Source organism: Panthera leo, chromosome F2 (genome assembly GCF_018350215.1).
Source record: "Panthera leo isolate Ple1 chromosome F2, P.leo_Ple1_pat1.1, whole genome shotgun sequence".
Lineage (NCBI taxonomy): Eukaryota > Metazoa > Chordata > Mammalia > Carnivora > Felidae > Panthera > Panthera leo.
Genome location: NC_056695.1, coordinates 11,942,762 through 11,959,544, shown reverse-complemented (window position 1 = coordinate 11,959,544; position 16,783 = coordinate 11,942,762). Strand labels below are relative to the sequence as shown.

Below are 16,783 nucleotides of genomic sequence, written 5' to 3'. Positions count from 1 at the left end.
TAAAAGCGATTCTATTAAGTGCCAAGACCGTATGACAACATATACATCTCAGTGGGGACCGATTGTAGCTCAGAGACATATTTTGGACAATCTAAGAAATGGATGGACTACTTAGTTTTTTTTAATGTTTGTTTATTTTTGAGAGACAGAGAGAGACAGAGTGTGAGTGGGGGAGGACCAGAGAGAGAGGGAGACACAGAATCGGAAGCAGGCTCCAGGCTCTGAGCTGTCAGCACAGAGCACGACGTGAGGCTCGAACCCACGAGCCATGGGATCATGACTTGAACCGAAGTTGGATGCTTACTTAACCTACTGAGCCACCCAGGTGGCCACCCAGGACCACCTACTGAGCCACCTACTGAGCCACCCAGGACTGCTTAGTCTTAGCCACCTACTGAGCCACCCAGGACTGCTTAGTCTTTAGATAAGCTTCCTTGAACGTGAAATCTTAAATTTAAGCTCTTCATATGAAGTAAGCTTCAGAGAGTTCTGAAGAGTTCTCCAGAACTTCAATTACACATATTTAACAATGCAGACTAGAATCAATCCACAGGCTTTGAAAATAAAGACAAATATTTTATTTATTCATCACTTCTACACCATCTACTTTGTGCCAGGCACTAGTCTAAGTGCTGTACAAATATTAATTCATTCAATTATCGTAACAAGTCTGTGGTGGATTTTATTACTATTCCTATTTTATAAATGAGGAAATTGAGGCACAGAGTTTAATCGCTCAAAGCACACAGTTAATAAATGGTTTAGGCCATTTACTATGTAAGGTAAAATCTAATTATGACTGTTAAGATGCTTAATTAGGAGTAAAATCAATTAAACTTTGCATTTCCAGATCAATTTCAAACTGATCCATCATGACTATGTTGACGCACTCAGAGACCTCAAGGAATACGGAAGCCATAGTCTGTGACCAATGGAACCGTGTCACCTGGTTAACACGGTTTGTTCATCTTTGTGATTTTAACAATTTTTGCCTTTAAAGTTACAGCCAACTCTCAATTACGTGAGTAATGGGAGGTCATAGATAAACTCAAATTGTAATTAGAACAAATTTAGAGGAAATCTTTTTTAAGTCCCAGAGCCATGTGACAGTCTAATGAAAGTTCTAGATTTCCTCCCCGCCAAAATGCATATAAAGACATAAAATTTTTTTCCATGTAGTTTCAGGGAGTTCATAGATTCCTTTACACCTCTGGGATTTTAGAAAGAATCTTTAAAAATTGAGCAATTAGCCATTTTGGTGATGTCAGAGCCCTCTGAGACAAGCCAGAACAGTGACATTCCCCTTCACAGTGGCCCCAGGAAACTTGCATGTATGTATGGTGGACTTGATATTTATTGAACTCATGGGACTCTCTGGGATCATATGACTCAGTTGGTCCTCTGAGTTTCATTCCCAGGGAGAACAGTTAATTATATATCTGCCTATACATCCTTACTATATTTTAAGTCTTTTGGTGGCAGGGACGAAGCTTGCTTATCTTTATAGAATCCAAAGGAGCTTATCAACACCTCACAGAGCAAGGGATTAGAATGAAAACATGACATTTCAATGCAGAAGTTTTGAAATGGGGGAACATCTGGATGCATCAAAATGTGAATATGACTTTTTTTTTTCTTTTTTAACAAGTAGCATTTAGAGCAAATGTCACTGACTTTCACGCTCTCATCCCATTCCTGAGCCTTGTAACATCCTCCAGGGATTGGATACCTGTTACGCACAATTCTTGGCAAATAAAGACACTCTGAAAGTTAAATACTTGATATCTACCAAAACAACTGCATCAAGATTGACAGAAAAATGTGTATTCTTCTTTATACATTGAATTGACTTATTGACTTCAGGCATGATAGGGTTCTATTTATTTAGATGTTCCGGTTTCCATAATTGCCTACCTGAACTCAGGTAGACTTGGTATGAGGTACTAATTTGAGAATGTCCCACTAGAGACCTGGTAGAGACCACTCTAGCAGTCAAGAAATAGTTAAATAGCAATGCTCTGGCAGTTAGTTAAGTCCCCGTTGTAACTGGAGGAGATATTTATGCAAGGTAGTTTATTACTATCACTGTAAATGTGTATTGAAAATGTACTATGAGGGGCCTCTGGGTGGCTCAGTTGGTTAAGCATCGAACTCTTGATTTTGGCTCAGGTCATGATCTCATGGTTTGTGAGATTGAGCCCTGCATCGGGCTCTGCACTGACAGGGTGGAGTATGCTTGGGATTCTCTCTCTCCTTATGTCTCTCTGCCCCTTCCTCCCTTTCCCTCTCTCCAAATAAATATATAAACGTTAAAAAAAATGTACTCTGAACCAAGTGTTTACATCTGACTTAGCTTTGCGAATAAGCCCCATGACATAGGATATTGGTTGATTTTATTAGAAACTTTCAATTTTCTGAAGTGGTCATACTATCTTATACTCCCAACCACAGTGCGTGAGAGTTCCAGTTCCTCCGCATCCTAGCTGACCCTTGATGTTATCAGTCGTTCTAATTTTAGCCTTTCTGCTAAGTGTATAACATTTAGAATCTCATGGGGACTTTCATTTGCATTTCCCTGCTAACTTATGTTGAGTGCCTTTCTTTATGTTTATTGGCCGTTCAGATATCTTTTTTTGACAATGTCTATAGTAGACTTTTGTATGTGATCTTGCTGGTTGTTCGATTTCTTTTTATGGATTTTCAGGAGTTCTTTATGTACCATATCTTCAGGATATGAGTCTGTGTGTGTGTGTGTGTGTGTGTGTGTGTGTGTGTGTGTGTGTACATGTGGCTTATTTCATTGTCTTTTTTTAAATTTTTTTAATGTTTATTCTTTGAGAGAGAGAGAGAGAGAGAGAGAGAGAGAGAGACAGAGTGTGACCAAGGGAGGGGCAGAGAGAGAGAGAGGGAGACACAGAATCTGAAGCAGATTCCAGGCTCTGAGCTGTCAGCACAGAGCCCGATGCGGGGCTCGAACTCACGAGCTGTGAGATCATGACCTGAGCCAAAGTCAGATACTCAACTGACCGAGCCACCCAGGCGCCCCTCATTTCATTGTCTTAATAGTGTCTTATAAGAAGATGTTTTAAATTTCGTTGAAATCCAATGTAGTATTTTATTCTTTTTTTTTACTGGCTGAATAATAAGTTCATTGTATGGACATATCACATTTTTTTATTGATTCACTAGTTGATGGACATTTGGATTGCTTATGCTTCGGGGCTACAATGAATAATACTGCTATGAACAGGCTTGTGTAAGTTTTTGTGCAGACGTATGTTTTCAGCTCTCTTGGGTATATATCTAGGATTGGAGCTGCTGGGTCATGTGTTGACTCTACGTTTTGCTTCTTGGGGAACTGCCAAACTAGCTGCACCACTTTAAATTCTCACCAGCAATTTCTCCATATGTTTCGCAACACACGTAATTATCCAATTATCTGTCATTTTGATCAATAGACAGTCTAATGGGAGTTAAGTAGTATCTCATTGTGGTTTTGATTTTCATTTCCCTAATAACTAATGATGTTGAACATCTTTTAGCATGTTTCCTAGCTTTCGTGTATCTTCTCTGGGGAAATGTCTATTCAAATCCTTTGCCCATATTTCAGTCAGATTATCTGTCTTTTTATTATTGAGATTTAAGAGTTGTGTTGTTGTTGTTGTTTAGAGACAGAGTGTAAGGAGGTGGGCAGAGGGAGGAAGAGGAAGAGAGAGAGAGAGAGAGGGAGAATCTTAAGCAGGCTCCACATTCGGTGTGGAGCCCAATGCAGGGCTCGATTCCACGACCCTGGGATCATGATCTGAGCCAAAATCAAGAGTCAGATGCTCAACCAACTGAGCCACCCAGGCACTCCGAGAATTCTTTGTATAAACTTGATACTCGTCTTTGATGAGATATCTAATTTTCAAATATTTTCTTCCATCCTGGGGGCTGTCTTTTCCTACTGATGGAAACCAAATAAGACTATCTCAGTTTGGAGTTCTTCCAGACTCTAACCCATCACAGCATCACATGTGATCATCAGAGTTTGGCCAGGGTCTCCCCATCCCAGCAACACCCCTCCCTGCTCCTCCCTGGTTATCTGTGTGTGGGCTTGACAGATGCACCCAAGGATGAAAGCAGCCGATCTTGGCTCACCTAGAAATGGTCACCCTGCTTTGGAATTGAGTTTATACTTTGTTTCATTCACAGCTCTTCAGTAGCTTTTTGGTTTTTTTTTTTTTTTTAATGTTTATTTATTTTGAGAGAGAGAGTGACAGCAGGGGAGGGGCAGAGAGAGAGAGGGAGAGAGAGAATTCCAAACAGGTTCTGCACTGATAGTGCAGAGCCCCACGCCAGGCTCGATCTCACCAACTGTGAGGTGAAATTTCACCTGAGCTGAAATTAAGAGTTGGACGCTTAACCAAGCCACCCAGGCCGCCGCCCCTCCCACTTCAGTAGTTTTAATGAAAAAAAAATATGGAGAGCTTTTTGCTTTAAAAATATATGTCCTCATTGTTTTAGTGGCCTTTCCCCTCTTTTCTTCTAGTCTTAATTGGAGGCAGAACGCAAGGCTAAAATAGATACTATATTATTATTTCACATATTTAAAAAACCCCAATAACATCTCCAAAGTCATTCTTATTTTGGTGGCAAATTTAAGATTTAGACCTACTCTGTCTGACTGCAGATCTCTCGTACTTCAATGTTAAAGTATACTGTATCCACAGAAGAAAGGGTTTCTGCATATTCAGAACCGTCTTTGGGGCTATACACAATCTGCAAAAAATACTTCATTTTCTTAAAAAGTAGATGTCTCATAGAATCTCTCATATCAGCTACATAAAACGTTGGCAAAAGATATTTGTAGATAGAGGGGCTTTCCTCAGATCCCTCTTATCTGAGTGAAGTTTCCTGTTCAGCATTTGTTGCCTGGTGCAAACTTGTACAACGATAATAGAACAGAAATAGACTCGTGAGGAACGCAGCTGTAAAAACTCAGGCTGGGGAAGGAGGAAGTCTGGCCCCAAATCAGAACAGACTCTTGTGTCACCACTCCTGGTTAGGAAATTATACCTCTTTGTCACTAGCATTTTCGATACGTGTATATATTTAAGTTAATTGCCTAATAATATTTCACTCGTCGATTTGGTCATTTAACAAACACGTATTTTATGCCTGGCATGTGCCAGGCGTTGCTAGGAGCTGGCTATGGGGTAATGAATAAAACCGTCTTGGGAACGTCTTCCTGAACCTTAGCATATATACGCCTCATTCACAGTGAGTTTTTCCTCTTTTTTTTCTTTTTAGTTAGACCTTGTACTTTCTTTATAAACCCCAAGTTGTTTTTGTGCTCTCTTCCTAGCCAGACTGTGAACTATTTGAGGGTAGGTGTCCTATAATCGTCATTTTTGTCAGCAGATTCTAGCATGTGTGCTACGACTCTTGGTAGGTTCCCAAGACATATTTGTTGATGTGACTCAGTCTCTGTTGGTAAGATTTAGGAGAGTCACCTAAACGGGCTACGCCTGACATTTATAGCAGGCAAACTGTGAATCTTGTTTCTTGAGGAACAGGTGCACTATGGAACAGGCATGCTTCTGGAATAGGTGGTATCCTATTATGTGAGCCACCTAGAGGCACCAGCCCTGGCGTGTCTCCACGGGATGTCGTTTACACCACAGTTTACGAAAACGCGACGCACACCCTGTTGGCTGCGTTCAGAGAAGTACCCGTCTGAATGCGATCACGTCAGTACTCCTTCCTGCCCAAGCCAAATGATCTCGTCCGGCCACCCTTCCGTGATTAGGCAGTGATCTTGGCCGTTGACTCTCTTTTTATTCCCTATTGCTCTTCTTAAGCTCCTGCCCTTCTTTCCATTTCACCCTTTATCAGCAAATTGCCTTGGGAATAGTGAAGAATTACTTTACACAAAGAGAGGCTTGGCCTTTACCCTCAGCTACTGGAAGATGATCTGTAGGCCCTTAGAATGTCACACCTGATGGGAGTGTCTTTGTTTTCCCAGGGGCCTGAGCCACCAGATAGTCTAACAGTATGATTTATGTTGGGGGTGTTGGACCATGGCATATCCGATTTGTCTCTAGAGGGGCCTGGAGACCAACGGTAATAGCCTGACCTCCAAGAAGCACTGGACTAAAGGTCAGCCACATGGGCAGGATGTGGGGGGGGGCACCCCAATGAAACCGAATACCAATGGCTTGGGTGAGCTTCCCTGGCAGGTGATCCTCTGCAGTTTGTTCATATTGTCACATGTGTATGCTGGTGGTATAACTTGTCCATGCCTCAATGGGAAGAAGACATTCTCAATGGGAAGTTTCCATGTTTGAGCTCTCCTCAGCTCTGTCCTACATGTCTCTTCCCTTGGCTGATATCAGTCTGTATCCTTTTGTTGTAATAAACTGTAACCAGGAGTATAGCAGCTTTCAGTGAATTCTGTGAGTCCATCTGTGGAATTATTGGAAGCTTTGAGGGGTGTTTGGAACTCTCCATACTTGTAATTGGTGTCAGAAGTGAGAGTGGTCCCTTGTGGGGACTGGTCTCTCTAAACTTTGTGGTGAGCTTCGGGGCTCCGGGGTGGCTCAGTCGGTCAAGGGTCCGACTTCAGCTCAGGTCATGATCTTGCGGCTCGTGAGTTCTAGCCTCACACCGGGCTCTGTGCCGACAGCTCAGAGCACGGGCCTGTTTCAGATTCTGTCTCCCTCTCTCTGCCCCTCCCCTGCTCATGCTCTGTCTCCCTCTCCTTCAAAAAAAAATCAATAATAATAAAAAAACCAAAATAAAATAAACTTTGTAGTTAGCCTCAATTCCTGCACCTTCTCTTCTACAGTATAGATAGAATTAAGCATAGGTAAATTGAATTCCCACTATTTTTTGCACTCTCATCTACAAACTCACCTTTGTCTTCTTCTACAGAAACTTCTCTCCCTCAAGCCTCAGAGCTGCTTTTCCTTTAGTTCACCACCATGCCTTCTGTTTGATCTCTTGATCCTACCCCTCCAGTCTTTTCTGGGACTCTGCTCGTGACTTCCTCTCTCCTCAGTTTTTTTACTCCTCCCCCTCTGTAGGCTTTTACCCGCTGAAGGAATGTGCTCACGTCCACTGTTCTCCTAAGCAAAGAGAAACAAAAGCAAACCATGAGCAACCTGAACACGAGAGCACCTTGAGCTTACCCGTCCTCCTCTGAGGAAAGTTAGATGCTTGACTTCTCCATTTTCTCATGTCTCATTCGTACTACAGCTGATTGTGGTGGGACGGGATCTCTCCATTGCACTGCCAGTGCTCAGGCAAAGATCGCCGAAGACTGCTTATTTGCAGCTCAGTCGTCCATTTGGTAATTGAACAAATATTTAATGCCACTGTGGGTCAAGCATCATGTTGGGCCCTTTTGTCTGTAATGCTGGACCCAAATAGACACAATTTCTGGCCTCATGGCATTTACAGTTCACTGGGTGGGGGGGGCAAGGGGGGCGGCTTTCAGACAAGTATCATAAACAAACACGTTAAGTGTTCTATTACGGGAAACACAGGGAGCTATAGCAACTTACAGGGCCTGTCTCTGTAGCATTTTTAAAAAAAATTATTTATTTTGAAGGAGACAGAAAGGGGGTGGGTGAGAGAGAGGGAGAGAGAGAATCCTAAGCAGGCTCCACACTGTCAGCGCAGACCCTGAAGTGAGGCTTGATCTCATGAACCATGAAATCAAGACCTGAGCCAAAATCAAGAGTCAGATGCTTAACCGACGCTATTGACCAGGCCCTCGTTTGTTTGTTTGTTTGCTTGTTTGTTTGTTTCTCCTGTTTTTCTAACCATTTCTTTTTACTGCCTTTGCCTGCTCCTTTGTCTTTGCCCACACCTTAAACTTTGGTGTTCTCTAGCATCCGAGCTCTGAACTCTTCTCTCCTCCTCCTCCACCCTTTGGGGTTAGATCTCCTTCACTATTACAGCTGTAGTTACCACCTGCATACCTGTGATCCCACGTCTGCACCTCTTGGTTAGGCCACACTCCTGAGTTCTCTTCCTTAGTGTTGATGAATAAATAATGCCACTGTCTACCCAGCCTCGATGCCAGAGCCCTGGCTGTCCCCCTACATTCCTCTCTCCTGCCCCGTTGCCTCACCAAGTCCTTTGAGTCTACTGTGTTGTGGACACTTGTCATTTCAGCATCCGACCCCCCTTTCTGTTTGCGGGGGTATTCTGCCGTCATACGAGATGCCAAAGCTCGCCGCTTTGGTGACCCGATTCCTGCTCTTTCCATCCCTGGCAACCGTGATGCAGGCACACGACTTGCGCTCTGCTAGCTGGGTGTTCTCTGGCCCTTCAAATTTCTTTTCTCATTCCGCTCCTGCCCCTCAGTTTCTTTTCCATAAACTAATCATTTGAAAATATAAGTCAGATCAGGACGCCTGGGTGGCTCAGTCGGTTAAGTGTCTGACTCTTGATTCCAGCTCAGGTCATGATCTCATGGTGGTGAGAGAGAGCCCCACATCCAGCTCTGTGCTGGCGGTGCGGAGCTGCTTGAGATTCTCTCTCTCCTCTCTCTGCCCCTCCCTTGCTCGAATTTTCTCTCTGTCTCTCAGAATAAATAAACAAACTTTAAAAATATATGCAAGTTAGATTGTGTCACTCTCAGCTGAAAGTCTTCTAATACTTTCCCATCATATTTGACATAAAACTCAAAGTCTTTATTGTGACCTACAAGGTCCTACGTCATCAACTGCTGGATGACACTCCATCTCCAGTGCCTGTCATTCTCCCCTTGCTTATGCTGTTCCAGCCTCCTCCTTGTCCCCACAAGCTGCCAAGCACACTCCAGACTCAGAGACTTTGCACCCGCTATTCCTTTTGCCTGAAAGGCTCTTTGCACCGACTCGTACATGGTTCACTGTCTTACCTAATACACGTCTTTATCCAAATGTTTGCAGAGAGCCTTTCTCTGACCGTCCCATGGAAAATAGTCACCCCCCTCCCTACCTAATTTTTCTTACAGTGCCTCCTACCATCTGATGTTATATGGTTTACCTATTTGTTTACTGGTCTGCTTTCTACCTCCTCCATCAGAATGTAACGCTACAGAGCTCCCTCGCCCCTTTCACTATTCAGGGATGCAGAGAGAAGTCTGCAACCAGGAGAGGGCCCGACCATGCTGGCACCCTGATCTTGGACTTCCCATTCCCAGAACTGTGAGAGAAGAATTTCCATTGTTTGTAAGCCACCCAATCTGGGGTATTTTGTTATAGCAGCCCTAATAGGCAAAGGCATCTGACAACCAAAATTATGCAACCCATTTCTAAATGTCGCCTGGGAGGGAAGGTGTAGCATGGCCCTATGAGAACCAGTGTTAGAGGAAGTGAGGGGGAAATACGGGAGGGTGTAAGTAGGGTGTTGGGTGCTCTTGCCTCGATCATGGCCTGCTCATGGTTCCACACGGCATGCTGTGTTTCAGCTATTCATTCCACCTCGGTCTCCCTCTTCCAGTCTGTGAGCTCTCTGAGGGTAGGAATTATAATGTGTCAGAGTGTATCACCCATCTGAATCCATGAATATGTATGTTTGTATGTATATGTATATGTATATGTATATGTATATGTATATGTATATGTATATGTATATCTTTTCCTTATTGGACTGCCTAGCTTCCATAGCTATATTCTTTTCTGACCCACCCACCTCTGTCCCACCAGGTGTCACTCAGGCAGGTGTAGTGAGACAAAGTTGGGACTTCTGACATCACATGTGCCGGCCCCCGTGTGACCGCCTGGCCCAGCCCTGAGCCAGAATGTACTCCCGTAGGATTAGCTCCGTATTATAGATGAGGAAATTGAAGCTGGTATTCTTTGCCCGCAACCTGTTGATTGATAAGCAATCGACAACCATCTCCAAAAGCCCTGTGCTCAGACTTAGGTCATGATTTTAAAGCACAGGCTCCCCAGGTGGTGGGACAGTGTCGTTGTTGCAGATCCGGTCACCACTAGACCTGCAGCAGTCCCCTCACGCTGTGCTGAGGGACAGCGCCCTTTGAGTTATGGCAGCCTGCACTCATTTGCCACCCACCCTGCTGCCTCACCTCATGAGACATTACGTGACCTGCTTGGATCGACTGAACTCATTAGTGACCTAGCTGAGACTGGAGTCGAATATTTCCTTTTCCATGTCACTAGGGTCCCTCTATGCTAGGTGTCTTCTAGACTTTGAATAGCCTTGCTTGTAGGACCCCGAGTCTTCATAACCTTCATTAGCCAAGTGCTTCAGTGGACACACACAGCCCAGAGGACAATCCCAGTGACTCTTATCCCAGGGTGCTTTACTACCCACTGGGGCTTTTGTCCTCACACTCTTCTATCTTGGTGACTTGGGCTGGAACACATATGCACTCCTTTAGTTTAAGGCTTAGAGAAGCTTGACCTATTTCTTTCTCAGCCTACACCCTATTTTTACCCTCTGACTGAGGCATAACAATATGGGTTCTTGTCCCTCAGGCCTGGAGCAAAGCTACCCTCTTTCCTTACAACAGTGTTTTTCAAACTTTGGAGACACACAGAGAGAGAGAGAGAGACAGGGTGCAAGCAGGGGAGGGGCAAGAGAGACAGACAGAATCTGAAGCAGGCTGTAGGCTCTGAGCTGTCAGCACAGATCCCGACGTGGGGCTTGAACTCATGAGCCGTTAGAGCATGACCTGAGCTGAAGTCGGACACTTAACCAACTGAGCCACCCAGGAGCCCCCGCACTCTTAACTATAAGAGAACAAACTGGTAGTTACCGGAGGGGAGGTGGGTGGGGGGATGGGTGAAATAGGTGAAGGGGATTAAGAGTACACTTATCATGATAAGCTCTAAGAAATGTATAAAATTGTTGAATCAAGGGTGCCTGATCAGGTCATGATCTCATGGTTTGTGAGTTTGAGCCCCACATTGGGCTCTGTGCTGACGGCTCAGAGCCTGGAGCCTGCTTCGGATTCTGTGTCTCCCTCTCTCTCTGCCCCTCCCCTGCTCATGCTCTGTCTCTCTCTGTCTCTCGAAAAATAAATAAATGTTAAAAAAATTTTTTAAACTGTTGAATCACTATATTGTACATCTGAAACTAATATACCACTAGGTGTTAACTGTACTGGATTTAAAATTTTTAAAATAGAAATAAAAAGTATTTCTTCTTACCTTTTGAGGTAAAAAAAAATCAAGGTTCGTAGCTTGCAGGTGATGATTATGATTTGTTAGAATATATCAGAATGATATGCCACTAAAGACACATCAGAGTCTGGTGGGAGAGGATACATCTATGTGTTTTTTAAGTTCCTCAACTGATTATGTCATACCACCCTTGCTACTTCTCCAACACACACACACACACACACACACACACACACACACACACACACACACTCACGTGCACGTGCCCACCTGCGGTCTCTACTGTTGTTGAGAACAGCCATATTGTACTCATCTGGATATTCCTCCGTGCCCGAAACAGTGCCTGGTACTCAGATATTACTCAATAAATATTTATAATTGTCAAGTGGCAAAGGAAAGTTTGAGGGGGAAAAGGTGGAAGCTACGCAGTTTTCTTCTGCCATGCCAGGCCAACACTTGGCACTTGATGAATGTCACTGGCTGTGATCGTAACGACTTGTGGAAAACATAAACACAACCACGAGAAGCTAGATGAATAGAGCGTACAGGTGTGATGAACAGCCATTGAACAGGGCCGGCCCTCACCACTGCACAATAAAGCTCTCTTTCCCCCTCAATGCACTTCAACAAACCAATCCAGACCAGGAAACCTCAGGGAAGGAGTGGCTGTCATCTCCCTAAGTAATAGAGCCTATCTCCTCTTAACCTTTGTGACCCTCAAAAACCAGTAAATTCCTTCTTTTATCTATCCTAAATCCTTTATATTACCCTCTAAGCCAATTTTCTGTTGTACTGTATTCAATGGGAATTGAAAACAGCTGGTCACCATCTGCTGTAGATTAATTCTTCATGTACTTGAAGCCTATAATTAGGTCATTCCTCAGCCTTCTCTTCTCCAGGCTAAATATCTTATTTCCTTTAGCCCTTCCCAAAAGGTTTTATTTTCCAATTATTTAATTGTCTTTCTAGTGTTCTCTCAATACCAGGCTCTCTGTTCTCCATACACCTCAAGTTGAGGAGGTTGGTCAGTGTGAAGGGTTGTGGGTGTTTAAGGTCACCCCCGCCACTTCTGAGGACTCTTTTTCTGTAAGTTGTTTATTTTTAGAGGGTCACTTAGAAATGAACAGCAGCCTTCTACTGAACAGGACCCTGCCATGCTGAAATTGGAAACAGAGGGATCAGAACATTATGCTTTGCTCCTACCCTGACTCCAGATAAACTGACCAAAGCCTTGACTTTGCACCCCAAATCCTGGAGATAGCCAATGCAAATCTACAGGGAGTCACTGTCATTCTTGATTATGGATACATCATGACAATAGCATTTTCAAAGTGTCTTGGAAACCTGGAAGGTCAGTGACAGCTGGAGAAAGATTTTTAACTTGACTAAGCTCAGGAAACAAGAGTAGAGAGAAGTGTTCTTCCTCCGAAGTCCAGGAAATATCCTGCTGGTAGAGTGACCCAGAGAGGAAGAAAGCCCGTCTAAGCATCGTTCTCCAAAGCAGTGGTTCCTTAGCTTTCTCCCTTCTGGAATTATATATGTGCAACACATTCTGAATTATCCAGGTTTTTATGAAATACAGAAATACTTTGTGGGTCAATGGATTCTTGAAATGATTGAGATTGTATTTTCACTTCTGTGGCTCTCTGTGCTGTCTTTGTCTCTGGAACTGTGTTGGAGTTTTGCAGCATGACTTTTGGTGGGAAGAACAAACCCTTGGTGGCCCCTTCATGAGGTAGATATTATCACCCTCATTTTTATAGAGGAAACAGATACACAAAAATTTCAAAAACTGTGCCCAAGATTACTTGAATCCAGGTCTAGTTGGTCTTTCTAGTGCCATTACGATTGCCCCGGCATGCTTGGCACACAGATATCTGGATCCCATGCTCAGATTCTGATTTAGGAAGTGGGGCCCAGGAATCTGAATTTTCAGTCAAATATCCCAGCAATGCTGATGCAGGTAACCCAAGTCCTATGTATACAAAAACACTAACAATCTGATCCTGGGATGTCTGAATAAGAAAATCCAGGTCATTGTTTCCCACGCTCGGGTTGTACATCTACAAAGGAGCTTGTGAAAAAGAAGCCTAGATTCTATTCCTGAATCAGGATCCAGGAAGGGCGGAGTCCAGATGGCGTGCGTTCGCATGCAGCCCTGGGGTATTCTGAGTCACGATGAAGGTTGAAAACCACCGGTATGAGTCCTCCTCCCAGTGGTTTCCTATCCCCAGCAATTCTAGATGCTTTTGTGAGAGACTGAGTCAGCCAGGGTGAAAGATAAGATACTACTGGCTTTAGAGCTATGGGCTTCCTAACTATGGAAGGAAGCTTCTGGCTGAGGAAACTGTGGCAAGGTCACTCCAGGCAGGTGTCCCCTAAAGAAGAATCGTTAACCCTAAGGATAAAAAACCAGGGTTTTGAAAGCCAAGTGTTGCATTCGGAATCTGAAGTCTAGGGAAGGGATAGCCATTTGTTATGATTGATGTCGTAGCAGGTAGTGTTGCCTTGGCAACATAGCAGGGGACTTACCGAGGAGCTAGACAGAAGAACAGATGGGCCGGGTGTCATTCCATTGAGAACTTAGGGGACATAAAAAGGTTTACTAAAATGAGCAATATAAAAAAATACTTGGCACATTGAGAAATCCAGTCATAGAGGATGAAAACTCAGAAGACTTGGTTCCATGAATATATTTTAAATCTACAAAATATGTTTTAGCAGCAGGAGCAGAAGAAATTTTCATTCTACAGACCTCCTTTGCAAGCAGCTTTCTAGTAAATCATGCACTGTACCATATGTAGTGGTAACATACCGTGTGTGGGAAAATGAGTGTCATGTTTGCACTTAAAAGCCAAAGCCACACAAGGACAATTAAACTGTCACTAGATGACCTAAAGATAATCGATTGAATTCAGCACAGCGATTCCTTGAGTCAGGATTTATCAAGTAAATACATGGAAATAATTCTGAAAGTTCATGCACATTTGTATTTAAATTTCGAGCGTTATAATATTTCTGGACAACGTTTAAAAATATCTTAATTCCCTAGATTAATTTTGACTCATATTTATTTAATTCATTTCTACTTTGAACCAAGGGAAGGTCATTACTTAACACTGGAGCATCCATACTCCATCGATGCCTCAAATTCATGATAACCAAATCAAAATTATTGAGAAAAGACTTCTTCTTCAGTAGTTAAACTTCACGACTTCCTTAAATACACAAATACTAAATTAAAATGATTTTTAAGAGGAACAAATGGATTCTATACAAGTGTTTATCCCACCACTTGAAAAAGATCAAGCTGGTTTTCTGCCACGCTGAGCAGTGAACGGAGGCTGACGTCATCAGACAGGGCGTGGGAGGGCCTCACATTTTTCTTGCGTGGATTGATCTCTGAACTCTAAGGATGGGGACCGGGGGGTGGCGGGGAGGAAGAATCACACCTTATACTCGTGAGCGCATGTCCCTCCGAATGTTCCTTGGGATAAGCTTCTGAGAGACTGAATCCTTCCTGCAGACCCGACTTTTCCTCATTCACCTGGGGTTTTCTCTTCCTGTGAGAAGCGCATCTCCTGAAATCGGATTCTGAAGCAGGCAGACTTGCTCAGGGCAGCAACGAAGAGCTGAACTAAGCTCAGGGCTCTCCATTCCTGGCCACTCAAAGCCCACCCTCTCCTCATGTTAGTACCAGGGAAGACGGTTTGGGGGAGCATTGAGACCCACTTTTACAGCGGGTGCACTATGTGAGGAAGTTATAATTCCATGATGGAGGAAATATAATCCCAGACTGGAGGAAAGATGGTTGGAATAAGATGGTCCAATGAATGGCTCATTCCGTCCCCTCATGTAGTCTACGTTTACAATCACATGTGTATGTTCCTGTACACAGAAAAGTCTAGAAAAAAAGGTTGTCTATACAGAAAAAGGAAGGCCTCAAATCCTAGGAGGAATCTCCTAATTACTTAGGATTCCACTGGTTGCAAATTACAGAAACTGATTTGAGTTAGCTTACGCCAAAAGGGAGGCTTTGTTAAAAATTTTTTTTTATTGATGCTTTATTTATTTTTGAGAGAGAGAGAGAGAGAGACCGAGTATGAGCAAGGGAGGGGCAGAGAGACAGGGAGACAGAATCTGAAGCAGGCTCCAGGCTCCGAGCTGTCAGCACAGAGCTTGATGTGGGGCCTGAACTCGTGAACTGTGAGATCATGACCTGAGCCAAAGTTGGACGCTTAACAGACTGAGCCGCCCAGGTGCCCCAAGGGGGGCTTTGTTTTTAAAGGTAAGGGAGGGGCACCTAGGCAGCTCAGTCAGTTAAGCATCCAACTGTTGATTTCGGCTCAGGTCATGATCTCACGGTTCATGAGTTCTAGCCCCGAGTAGGCTGTCAGCACAGAGCCTGCTTAGGACTCTCTCTCCCTTTCTCTCTGCCCCTTCCCCAGCTCCTTCTCTCAAAATAAATAAATTAACTTTAAAGGTAAGGGAATGTCTCCTGAAACCCAAGGGCAGGGATGTAACCTATGGCTCATACTGGAATCAAGGGTTAGAAGTCCATCACATGTCTCTCTGTGCTGGCCTCTGCTGGTCTCTCATTCTTGAGCCTTCCTCTCTGTAGACTGGTTTTCACCACTTCTCCTTCTTCACATTGGAAAGCAGGGCCACAGTCAAATCCTGGGGCTTCGTTTTCCCCCATCCAGGAGAGACCCTCGCTGAAGTGGAGGTGTGTTGAGTGCATTTCCAAATTCCTTGGCTCAGTTTGGAACAGGTGTACATTCTTGGTCCCATCAAGTATGGCTTGGGGAGCGGTCGTCTTCTATAAATATGGCCTCTAGGAGCCCAGTTGCTCTGGCCGCGTGGATGGCAATGGGGTTAGGGTGCAGATAGGGCATTCCCAGAGTGGGGTAAATGGGTTTGTCCTGGGAAAACTGTAAGACCCTCTCCCTTGCCATACATAGACACCTTTTTTTTTCTTATACATTTAAAGATCCCCAACCTAAGATGATCTACTTGAACCACGTGTATATCATTTCTATACCGTCTATGCCCTGTTCTTACACAGCATACCCCCAGGTCATGTTCTGCCACTGCATCCAAAAGAGTTTTTATGGAGATATTTTTCACGATCAGAGCACATGATTTCCAGGAGAATTCCGTGCCTCTTCCAATTTAGTCGTGTTCTTGTCTACATTTGATATCTCACTATCTTGCAACCTGTGGACTCTTTCAGGATAAAAACTTCTTATGCATCTAGTACGAAATGGTGTAGGGAAAATTGGAATAGCCACAGTAAAAACCTCCCGCTCAGAAAATAAAAAAAGAACAGCTATCGTTGGTGGTGGGTCCAGAGCTCGTGCCTTCTGTTGTCAATAAATTACTGAACCCCAGATTCTCACGTGCACCCATTAGTCATCTCATTGGTGGCAGTGGAACGAGGTCCTTGGTCAGGTGATGTGACCTCAGGTTCTGACTGCTGGATCGCCCCTGTCCAGTGCTTTTTAGGGCCATCTGGGGGTGGATGATGTGTTCGCAGCAGTTCACTTTCTGTTAGAATACTTGGACCTCAGGATAGTTTTAGGAACTGAGAAATTGTGGGGCCTTGTTCACCAGGCCCGTTGGTTTTTTTCTTCTTTCTTGCTCTTTTTTCTTTTTCT

General features: G+C 43.9%; 1 long non-coding RNA gene across 2 annotated transcripts in view; it reads left to right on the top strand.

Moving 5' to 3' along the window:
* LOC122210657 overlaps window positions 1-16,783 on the top strand; it is a 48,116-nt gene that overhangs the window by 11,441 nt on the left and 19,892 nt on the right. For both annotated transcript variants that reach the window (XR_006198158.1, XR_006198159.1), the window contains exon 2: window positions 851-958. This is a non-coding gene — a long non-coding RNA (uncharacterized LOC122210657). The remainder of the gene's footprint in view (window positions 1-850; window positions 959-16,783) is intronic.